We start from the raw sequence: 11,263 nt of genomic DNA on the forward strand, positions 1-11,263 counted from the left end.
CACTGTTATTCTATCAGTTTGTTGACCCTGGACATAAACCAGCCTTAGGACTGATTCTTAAGTCAGATTCAATCATTCTTGGGAAATTGCAAAGCATTTAAATGATTCTCCCACTTTCCAAAAGTTCATCTTTTTAACACTAATAGTTTCTCAATGATGTTCCAAATCTAGGATAACCACAATTTCAAATAACCAATAGAAAAATAGAAAGACATATGAAGGTTGAAAAAGACTGAAGTTTATTATCCCCAAATAACTTAAGCTCACAAAAGACATTTAAAACTACATGTAGAATAGGTAGTGAAATCATTATATGGTGAGGATAAGGGTTAACAGATGGATAGCCCCAGTAGTGAGAAGTTATAAAAATAATTTAAAAACCAATCTATAGAAAAGTCTCTAGATAGATTGATTATTGGGTTGTTTTTCTGTGTGTGGTTTATGGAAAGGTAGGGGTCATAAATGCCTAAGAAAAGGCATAGTTGTCTCCTCAGTGCATGCTTTAACTTCCTCCAAGGCCCAGACTTTATAGTGACCCCGCAGTGAGACCGCTAGGCAAACCCCAACCCGCCAGACGCTGATAGGCCTCATGCCCCTGCTGCATCCTCATGTTTTCCTCTACAATCCTGGGCACATAGTATGATCATTAGGTGTTCAGTTTCCCAACAACTTTCTATGGAAAATCAAGGGAAATGGGCCATGGTTGCCATGAGCAACTTTGAAGAACAGAACACCTTTAGAGAAGCTTGATCAAGATGCCATCATCATGAGACCCTCCAGATCAGGACTCCAGCAGAGTTCTTCTATCTCGTCTTGCTCAATCAGTGGAGGCTATCTTTCCGTTTTTCCTCTGCCTCCTGGGAAATAGCAGAAAGCCAGCATCGAATCATGGTTGGATTTAAGCCTACAGATGTGCCCCCAACAGCCACCGTAAAGTTCCTTGGGGCTGGCACTGCTGCCTGCATCGCTGACCTCATCACCTTCTTCCTGGACACAACCAAAGTCCTAATGCAGATTCAAGGAGAGAGCCAGGGAGCTGTCCGAGTTTCTTCTATCACTGCCCAGTATTGGGGTGTCATGGGCACCATTCTGACCATGATCAAGACTGCGGGCCCTGGCAGCCTGTACAGTGGGCTGGTGGGTGGGTTGCAATGCCAGATGAGTTTTGCCTCTGTTGGCATTGACCTCTATGATTCTGTCAAGCAGTTCTACACCAAGGGATTTGAGCATGCAGGCATTGGGAGCCACCTCCTGGCAGGCTCTGGAAGTGGGCGTAGCCCAACCCACTGATGTGGTGAAGGTATGTTTCCAGGCTCGTGTAGGTGGCAGCCAGAGATAACAGGGTACAGTGGATGCCTATAAGACTATCGCCAGAGAAGAGGGCCTTTGGGGCTTATGGGAAGGAACTTCACCCAATGTTGCCTGCAATGCTGTTGTCAACTGTGCTGAGCTGGTGACCTATGATCTCATCAAAGATGCCCTTCTGAAGGTCTACCTTATGATTGATGACATTCCATTCCACTTCACATCAGTCTTTGGGGCTGGCTTCTGCAACACCATCATTGCTTCCCCTGTGGACATGGTCAAGACAAGATACATGAACTCTGCTGTGGATCACTATGCCAGTGCTGGCCACCATGCTTTGGAAGGAGGGACCCCAAGCCTTCTATAAGGGGTTCATGCCTTCCTTCCTCCTCTTGGGCTCCTGGAATGTAGTGATGTTTGTCACCTATGAGCAACTGAAATGGGCCCTGATGGCTGCTCGCACTTCCCAGGAAACTCCCTTCTGAGCCCTCTCCTGCTAGCTTTATGCCTTATCCCCCCCCCCCACTCTTTCAGTCCATACCTCATCCTGCCTCCTCCCCTCCAGTTTTATTTTCCCCTTATTACTCTCCTCCCCTGCCTTAGCATTGAAGGAACCTCCTACACTCTCTGCCTTAGAGTTAGCCCCATTTAAACCTTCTCCATTCAGCCCACTTCTTCTGCCATTGTAGCCTCACTCAGTTCTTAAGTTCCTTACTTCTAATAAAGCTGGACCAGAACACTGCTCCCGCCCCCACCGCCAAAAAAAAAAAAAAGAAAAGAAAACACATAGTTGGTTGAAGATCAGTATTGGAGGGAGTCCTAGTGTTGAATTGTGAGTAAAAAAATGGGTTTTACTCCTGCCTTGAGACAATTAGTAACTATGAGAACATAGGACATTTGCTTAACCTCTTAGAGTCTCAGTTTACTCCTCTGTAAATGATGAAAGTGATACGTGTACAACCTACTCCTCAGTGTTGTTATGAAGAAAGAGCTTTACAAAATTTGAAGTGTTATATAAATGTGAATTATTAAAATCAACTTTTAATGGATTTTTAAAATCTGAACATCAACTACATTCATTTTAAAATCCAAGATATTTCTTACTTGCTTCAGGTTTCTTCTCATATTGTTCTGTCATTGTTTATAGAAGTGAATTTTCTTGGTTCCATTACAGTACTTTCAATCTTGAAGCTTTTGAAGAATGGTTGAGCTATGAAAGGGATCTAAAATTTATAGATGAAGAATCAAATTCAAAGAGACTAAGTAAGTCTCAGGCCACACAAGTAAGTGGTAGAATTATGTGGAGATTCAAAACCATATCCTTTGACTCCAAATCCAGCATTGAATCTATTGTACACTTCTTTCTTCCACTGGAGATACAAAGGTATTTAAGACTTAGTTTCTTTCTTATATTATTTGCAACAGTAATAACTTAGAAATTATTCATTAAATTCAGTCACCAATTACTGTGAAATAAATCTGTATGCTATAATATCTATAAGTAGAAGTTTGTAAATTCTACATGTTCATAAATATTTTATATCTTTGTTCTTGATTCACTTTGTATTTCTGATGCTATAGTGATAGATTTTTTATTTTGAAATCCAAAACCCTGTTGCATAATCTATAAAAATACAAAAGTAATATAATCTGGGCAATTTTAATATTTAGAATCTAATGAAGTCATAGTCTTATTGTGGCATTCATTTTCAGAGTTAGTCATAGCTACTCAGATGTCCCTGCCCCCTCCTGAATTAGCAGTGCTAATAATGAATTATTTTGGTCATTCATCTTTTCCTCCCTGGAATGTTATGTTATTGTGTCCAAAAATAACTTTTGGAAATGAAATACAGATTCTCCCGTGGTTGTATATAGCACATACTTAAAGGCACGTGGCAACCTAGTGCTAAAGATGTCAAATATTTTTCCTGCTGTGAGCAAGATAAAAAGATAATACCAATCTGGTATTATTGAGTAGCCTATAATGGACTGCATTGATATTTTACCATTGAAACTAGAGCTTTTTAACTGAAGAGTCTTGTGATGCCTAACTTGCAAAAATTATTTTATTGTTGTATCTTAATACTGAAACAATATTCCCCACATTTCTCCTTTGGCTACAGAAACATTTTATTTAAAATGCATTTTTTATCCATTGATTTTTCTTGAGAAAAGAAGAGAAGAATATATCTGAAACATTTTGAAACAAAGAGGAAGAACTTCTAATACTTCTGAATTCTTTTTTTTGGAATATGTAGAGTGTGATTTTGCATTCTAAACAGTTATAGAAAACTTTTCTCCTGCTCTATTACTATCTTCTTTGCCTGTTTTATTAAAGAAATGTTTGTCTTTTTTAAATCACCATATTTTACCCCACCATTTCTCCCTTCTTCCTTCCAGAGAAATATAACAAAAAACAAATAATACTTTTTTAAATTTAAAAGAAAAAAAGAGGAAAGTATTAGTTATGGTATTTTTATCAGTACTTCTTAGTAGCTCTCTATTTTATTAAAGATTCATTTATCCCTTTCTAAGATTGTACTTAGTTTTGTTGGGCAAATTTACTTGGTCTATGTAAGCCTATATATCTTTTGAAGCAGGTAGGTGATCTGGTGGATAGAATGTTGTGATTGTGGAGTCAGGAAAGCCAGAGACTAAATCCAGCTTCAGGAATACTAGCTGTGTGACCCTGGACAAGTCACTTAACCTCTAACTGCTTTGGTTTCTACAACTGTAAAATAAAGATTATAGCACCTATTTCACAGAGTTGTGAGAGTCAAATGAGATAATATTTGTGAAGTGTTTACCACAGTGCTTGGCACATAGTGGGCACTAAGCAAATTCTTGTTTGTTTTCCCATCCTTTCTCTTTTTCAATACCATATCATAATTTCTCTGTTCCTTTAGGGTGGTGACTGCTAAATGTGTGATCTTGAGATTTACTACCTAATAGTTGAATTAGTTTTGTTGTTTTTTCTTCTTTTTCTGAGTATTTTCCTTTACCGGGAAGCTCTGAATTTAGACTATGATGTTGTAGTTTGTTTGTTTGTTTGTTTTTCCCAGAAGGTGACTAATGAATTATTTCTATTTTAAGTGGAAATAGCTGCAATATCCATCCCTTTTCCCTTTGGCATAGCGAAAATTCTACCCACATGTGTCTGTATTAGCATGCACCTTAGCACACCCAGGATGGCCTGCTAGCACAGGTTCTTTGGTCTGTTTTTCTAAAGGAAAGACAGCTTCAAAGGGGTCAACAATCTTTTTTTTTTTTAAGCAATTGGGGTTAAGTAACTTGCTCAAGGTTACACGGCCAGTTATTTCTGGGTGTGGTGCTAACTATCTGAGCCCAGATTTGATCCCCAGGTCATCCCGACACTGGGGCCAGTGCTCTTACTTGCTGAGCCACCTGGCCGCCCCTAAGCAATTGGGGTTAAGTAACTTGCTCAAGGTTACACGGCCAGGTGTTTCTGGGTGGGTGTTAAGAGTCTGAGCCTGGATTCAATCCCCAGGTCATTCCAACACTGGAGCCGGTGCTCTTACTCACTGTGCTACCTGGCCACCCCGGGGTCAACCATCTTACTCTAATTAAACATCTATAAGTCATTTACTAGTTCAGGGGAAAGGTCAGCACCCAAAATGTTGTGAAAATACAAGCAGAGAAGTTAAGAAGGTAAAGGTTACTCCCTAGTTTAGGGGAAGGCTCAGCACCCTGAATGTGGAGAAAATATAAGCAGAGAAACATAGCGAAATTAGCACAGTGATCCAATAGACAGGGTTCCAACAGTATAAACAAAGTAATAGATACATCATCACCAGACCAGAGAATGCCAACATCTGGGGTCTTAAAGCCAGGGGGCTCCTTAACAATGGCTACTTGTCTGGCCAAATCATGAAGAAACATTCTTCCCATGAGTGAGCCCCAAAATAAAATACCAAACTCCCAGTATATATATAATTTTCAACTAATAGGTTTCAGAGAGAGAAGGCATCAAAACCTACATGACTCAGCACAACTGTGAATTACCAGGGTTCAAAGGAGTTTGATCCTTCAGATGTTTACAATTTAGCATGAGCCTGGGAAATTGAACTCCAGAAAGAAAACAACAAAAATCACCCCTTGCTTGTGCTTACAGTGTTCTGACTTCTATCTCTTAGCTTTTCAGTTGAATTCTGCTGCAGTAAAAACCTCTTCTGTTCCAGCTAGAATGTACTTCTGACTTTTTGCTTTTCCTGTTGAAGTGATGAGTGGGTAGGGAGGGGGAGAATGGTGTTCTGTTGCAATTCTGTCAATTATCCTGTGCAGTCATGGTGGTCAGTGGGGAACTGAGTATTGAGTAAGGGGCTTAGAGGTTAAGGTTCTTTCCTGTTTATCAAGTTTTTGCCTTATTAGGGTTCTTGGTGTCTTAGAACATGAAGGCAGCTTATTTTTTTTTTTCTCTTGTACATTATTCCTGTCTTGATGAGATTTTCTAGATCTTGAGGGTAGAAGAAAGTGTCTAATCCTCTCTCTGGTAGATCATGTGATTAGAAATCCTTCTGCTTAGGGTTTTGTTTGTTTGTTTTTTGCATTTGGGGGTAAGCGACTTGCCCAAGGTCACACAGCAAGCTAGTAAGTGTGTGAGGTCACATTTGAACTCTGGTTCTCCTGCCCCCAGGAGTAGTTGCTCTATGAACTGCTCGATCCCTGCTCCATCTAGCTGCCCCTGATTAGTTTTAAAAGAGAATTATCTTCTAGTTTCTACATTACTGCTGTTACTATTGTTGCACCAGTACCCTCCAGAGTAGTTGTCTGGAGAAGCAAACAGGCTTTTTCAATCATCCTTGAAAACATGATGTCAATGACATTTTCCTCAGTCCTTTATTTTCGGATGAGATAAAATAAATTAGGATGTACACAGTGGAGTGGAGTGGGAAAAGCATAGAGTTAGAAAGTAGAAGACCTGGTGATTTGCCCAAGAGAAATCCCTTAGACAAATAATTTCATTTTTATGGGACTCACTTCCTTCACCAGTACAATGAAACAATTGGAATTCAAGATCTCTAGGGGGCATGGCAGCTCTAGCATTCTATCATTTATAACAATGGTTTTCAGAGATGTTTTGGCTACTCATGCTAGGAAATAAGAGAATGACCAATTAGATAATCTCTTTTTTTTCTTCACTGTTGCACTTCAAAGCTATTTACAACTTTAAAATATTTTGGATTTAATTCCATGGGCATTATTCGTAAATGCATACCAAAGATATTTGCTAAAAGTTTGTGTGTTAGTCTTTGTGTTTTATTGTCAACTCCAGCATAACATGGACCATTCTTGGTGATTTGGACTAATGAATATTTTTTTTTCCTTAAGAGCAAGGTACTTGTTTTAAGTAGCATAGCCAGTTTCTAACTTGAAGTTCCATATTGTTAGAACATTATTTGCAGGGAAAATTTGTGTTAGAAACATTGGTCTTTTTTTTCCCCTTCTGTTGTCAGCTTTAAACAATTTTGGTGTCCTTCCTGTTTTGAAAATGTTAGAGCGCCATCAATATATGGTGGAAGGCTGATGTGTGACTAGCACGCCTTCTCTTGAAGAGCCAGGAAAATTGCCTTTTGTTGTTCATTTTGTAGAGCCCTACATTTTGAACACCTCTGCTTCCTGGCAGCACAGGCTGCCTTAAATCTTTGCTTAAAATAAATGATTCCATTTTGGAATACTGCCTGTCATCAGGTTTATTCTTTACTATTTTACAGCTTTTCACACAGTTTTAAATTGCTTCAATGTGTCATTACAAAATCCCTTCCGATTGCAGCTGACAGATTGTAATTGATGAAGCAGAGACAGTAGTTTCCTGGAAAGAGACTTGAACCAGAGTATCCAGGAGACTTCAATTCTAGTTCAATCTTTGACACTTACTCTGTGATTGTGCACAAATCACTTAAATCAGTTTCTCCATTTTTCAGAATTCAATCCATTCTCTGAATAGACACTGGGCAAAATGTCTACATGTCCCTCCCCTCCCCCCAGGAAAGTGACATGTTAATTTTTTGTAATTGCCAGTGGCTTATAATTTTTTTATATTAACTTCCTTTTACATATTAATAAATAAGGTTTCATTCTTCAACACGGGACTCATACATAGATGATTGTAAATAAGCTATATTTAATCATGCTGTGGTGTTAAGAATGATGTAGGAGTAAAGTGCTGAACTGTGAGTCAGAAAACTTGGGTTTGAGTCCTGAGTCCAAGATTTACTAATGTGGCAAGTAACTATCTCTCTGAAACACAATTTATCTATAGGTCAAAATGATCATGATACTTGTATTACCTACATCACAGACTTGTCTTGAGGAAAATACTTTTTTAATTGAAAAGCACTATTTAAATATGAGACACAATTATTTCTTAAAATACCTTTATATAAGGATGTACTTTGGTTTCAAAAATATATCTGGTATATCATACCTTATTTATAATTTTTGGTAAAAGTCAGAGTGAATTTTTCTTAGATTTATGTAGTCATCACCCTTCAACTCTTTTAACAAAAACTAGGAAGGTTAAAGGAGAGGAGAAAAAATCAGATCTAGTTATGGTATCATTTGTTAGGGCAATAGGAATGATCAGTGATTTCATTAGCATAGTCAAGATTGTCTTCAGTCTGGTGATGAAGTTATTCTCTGAGACTTCTACAGCACCTCTGCCAAGCTTAAGTGGTGTTTATGAAGTAAATGTGAGTTTGCTGGCAAATGTTTAACAAATTGACTCTCAAGAAAACAATATTTTATTAAGTCTAGAAAACAACAAAACAATAAATCAAGCCATGATTTGGAGTCATTGTCAATTTCTGAGGTATAAAGGCTCACATTGAAAATTTAACAATGAACTCTCATGAGTTGGTAGGAGTGGGCTCCAAAACGTTCCTGTAGAGGAAATTCCAAGATGAGGAAACTCTCTCTACTAAAAAGGTCAGAGCCTTCTCTAGAGCTTTTAGACTTAAAGAATTGCACATATCTCTGAAAGCTTAAGTAAATTGCCCAGGGTCACAAACCACTGTGTCAGAGGTTGGACTTAAATCCAAGTCTTTATTTTCTGAGAATGGCTCTCCATATACAATATCATGCTGCCTTTACCACGTCTTAGGATCTTGGGTCAAACAAGTTGAATTTACCATATGGAGTGAAGTTTTTAGATTCTCTATGAAACTTTCAGTCATCCATACTTCCTTCCCCTCTGTCTTTCAGCCTGAGAAATAATAAAGACAAGTTCAAATCCACTCTATTTTCATTTTCTAGATCTTCTGATATCATCAGTCTGCTAGGTATGTATCATAGCCTTACTGCATAACCAACACTGTGTGAGATGTTGTTAAGGACACAACATAAAGAAAGTCTGGTCTGTGTATATATTTGGCAGTGCAGCATTAAGAAATGTGTATAGCTGGGGCAGCTAGGTGGCGCAGTGAGAAAAGTACTGGCCCTGGAGTCAGGAGGACCTGAGTATGGTTCCAGCCTCAGACACTTAACACCCGCACAAAAAAACTAGCCATGTAACCTTGAGCAAGTTACTTAACTCCAATTGCCCTCCAAAAGGCAAAACAAAAATGTGTATAGCTCTATCATAAAGAGACTTTTTAATCAGTGAGATCCTCTGTTTCCAGATTGTTTCAGTTTTCCTTGGCTTTCTGCTTGGCTTCTGTTTCTGACCCAGATTCTAACTTAATAGTACTGGCCTGCATTAGTGTTCCTGCCTTCACTATCTCCACTGACACAATGACCCTTCAATTGATCTCTCTAATTATTAGCCTATGCCCTTCTTATGCTTGGCAGTGTTTGCTCTCATCCCTTCATCTGCTTCTGGTTTTAGTTTCATCTTCTGCTAATTCACAACTGTTCTTGGCATTCAAAAGTTATTTCCCAGACCAAAAATTATCTAAATATTACAATCTCTCTCTCTGTCTCTGTCTCTCTCTTTTTCTCTTTGTCTCTCTGTCTCTGTCTTTCTCTCTCTGTCTCTCTCTCTCTGTCTCTGTCTCTGTCTCTCTCTGTCTCTGTCTCTCTGTCTCTGTCTCTGTCTCTGTCTCTCTCTCTGTCTCTCTCTCTCTCTCTCTCTCTGTCTCTCTCTGTCTCTCTCTCTCTCACACACACACACACACACACACACACACACACACACACATACACCCAACCCTATACAAATGAAATCATGTAGGAAAGAAACAAGAATTTATTAGCTACCAGGCACTGGGCTAAACACTTGAGAAATATTTTCTCTTTTGATCCTCACAACAATCCTGAAAGGCAGGTGCTATTATTAGTATGCCCATTTTCCAGTTGAGGAAACTGAGACAGACAGGGGTTAAGGGTCTTTCCCAGCATTACACAGTTGCTAAGTGTCTGAGTTTGATTTGAACTCAAGTGTTCCTGAATCCAGGCTTAGTACTTTGTCCATTGCTCCCCTAACAGAATAGAAATATGAAAATTCTATAAATACCACATTTTGTCACTAATAATTCTTTTTCAGTGGAGTCTATGCTTTAGGAGAAAGAACAGAAAATGCATTTGATTGAAGTGAGGAAAAATCAGACTTGTCAAATTCTGTGTGCTTTCTTTTTTCTTATAGAAAACAAAGATTACTAAGACGACTGCTTGCTAGTGGGTGAATAAAATGGTAATATTGTCAATCTATAAAAGTAATTTCAGTCAAGAAAACCATATTTTTTATTTATGAAGGGAATTGAGAGACTATAATAATTGTATGAAGTGAGCAATTGGATTCTCTATGGAAAGCAAGTTGAAGCACAGAGGGAAAAGGCTGTCCAACTGTCTCCCTGGCAGTGTACCCAGTGTGGCTTTGCAAATTCCAACAGCTCTTGCCCTGGTGGCTGGCCCTTTCCAGGATACTCCAATTACGGTAGCGCCTGGTGGGGAGGAGAAGGGTGTCCAGTTATGTAAGGAATGTCATTACAACCAAAGATTCTCAATCCAAAGAGAAACACAAAACGATTCTACTGTGTTGCTGTCCTCATGGGAGTGTTTTTCCCCCTATTGTGAAGTCAATGTAATATGAACGCTTCACTACAGAAGTATAGGGTTCTTGGCTCCGTTCTGTTTTCTTCCAGAAATAATTGGTCAACTGAGAAGTTTAGTATTAGTTTGAAATTAGCCCGGGTTAAAAAGCAATTAAGCCATGAGTAATTAAAATGTGTTTCTAATGCTAATTATCTTTTGGTTCATATGTCCTAGAAATGACATTAGCAAATTAGAAAAATTTGAACTTTGGGGAAAAAAAAATTGTGACCTCAAAGAGATTTGGAGCATAGTAGGTATAGTATTAGGGAGGTATTTATGTTCAGCAAAAGTGGCACAGTAATTTTTTATAATTTTTAAAATTAGATATATGTATATATGTGTGTATATATATACATACATATGTATGTATGGATATGTGTGTGAATCTTTCTATACACACACACACATAGCATCACTACCACACCACTGCTGAGTTCTTAAGTCTTTCAATGTTGTTTTCCTTTAAATGTTGTGATTTATTTTCAGTGTTCAAGTAGGATATTATTGTCATTGACTGAGCTAACATCAAAGAATATTTATAGGATTACACATTAAGTCTCAGCACAATCTCAGAGATCCACAAACCTACTGCTTAATTTTAAAAATCAATAAATTGAGGCCTAGAGAGTTTAAAAGATGTGCCCAAGATCAAAGATGTAAGAGGAAGTTTTAGTATTTGAATACAAGTCCTCTGACTCCACATGCTACAACAGTATTTGGGAAAGGTGTTTTAGAATAGCTGGATATGTGGGGTTCTTTTATTTAATTCTTTGATTATATATTATACTTCAGGGCAGAGACTAGTTTTTCATTTAGTTTTCCTTCTTCTTCTTCTTCTTCTTCTTCTTCTTCTTCTTCTTCTTCTTCTTCTTCTTCTTCTTCTTCTTCTTCTTCTTCTTCTTCTTCTTCT

At 38.2% G+C, this 11,263-nt stretch overlaps 1 pseudogene; it reads left to right on the forward strand.

Moving 5' to 3' along the window:
- Positions 1–888: 888 nt before the first annotated feature.
- LOC138143294 (dicarboxylate carrier SLC25A8 pseudogene) lies at positions 889–1,886 on the forward strand (annotated as a pseudogene).
- The last annotated feature ends 9,377 nt before the right edge of the window (positions 1,887–11,263 follow it).

This window comes from Petaurus breviceps, unplaced genomic scaffold, assembly GCF_028583685.1.
Source record: "Petaurus breviceps papuanus isolate PSGF00001 unplaced genomic scaffold, PetGlider_PUasm1.0 90638, whole genome shotgun sequence".
NCBI lineage: Eukaryota > Metazoa > Chordata > Mammalia > Diprotodontia > Petauridae > Petaurus > Petaurus breviceps.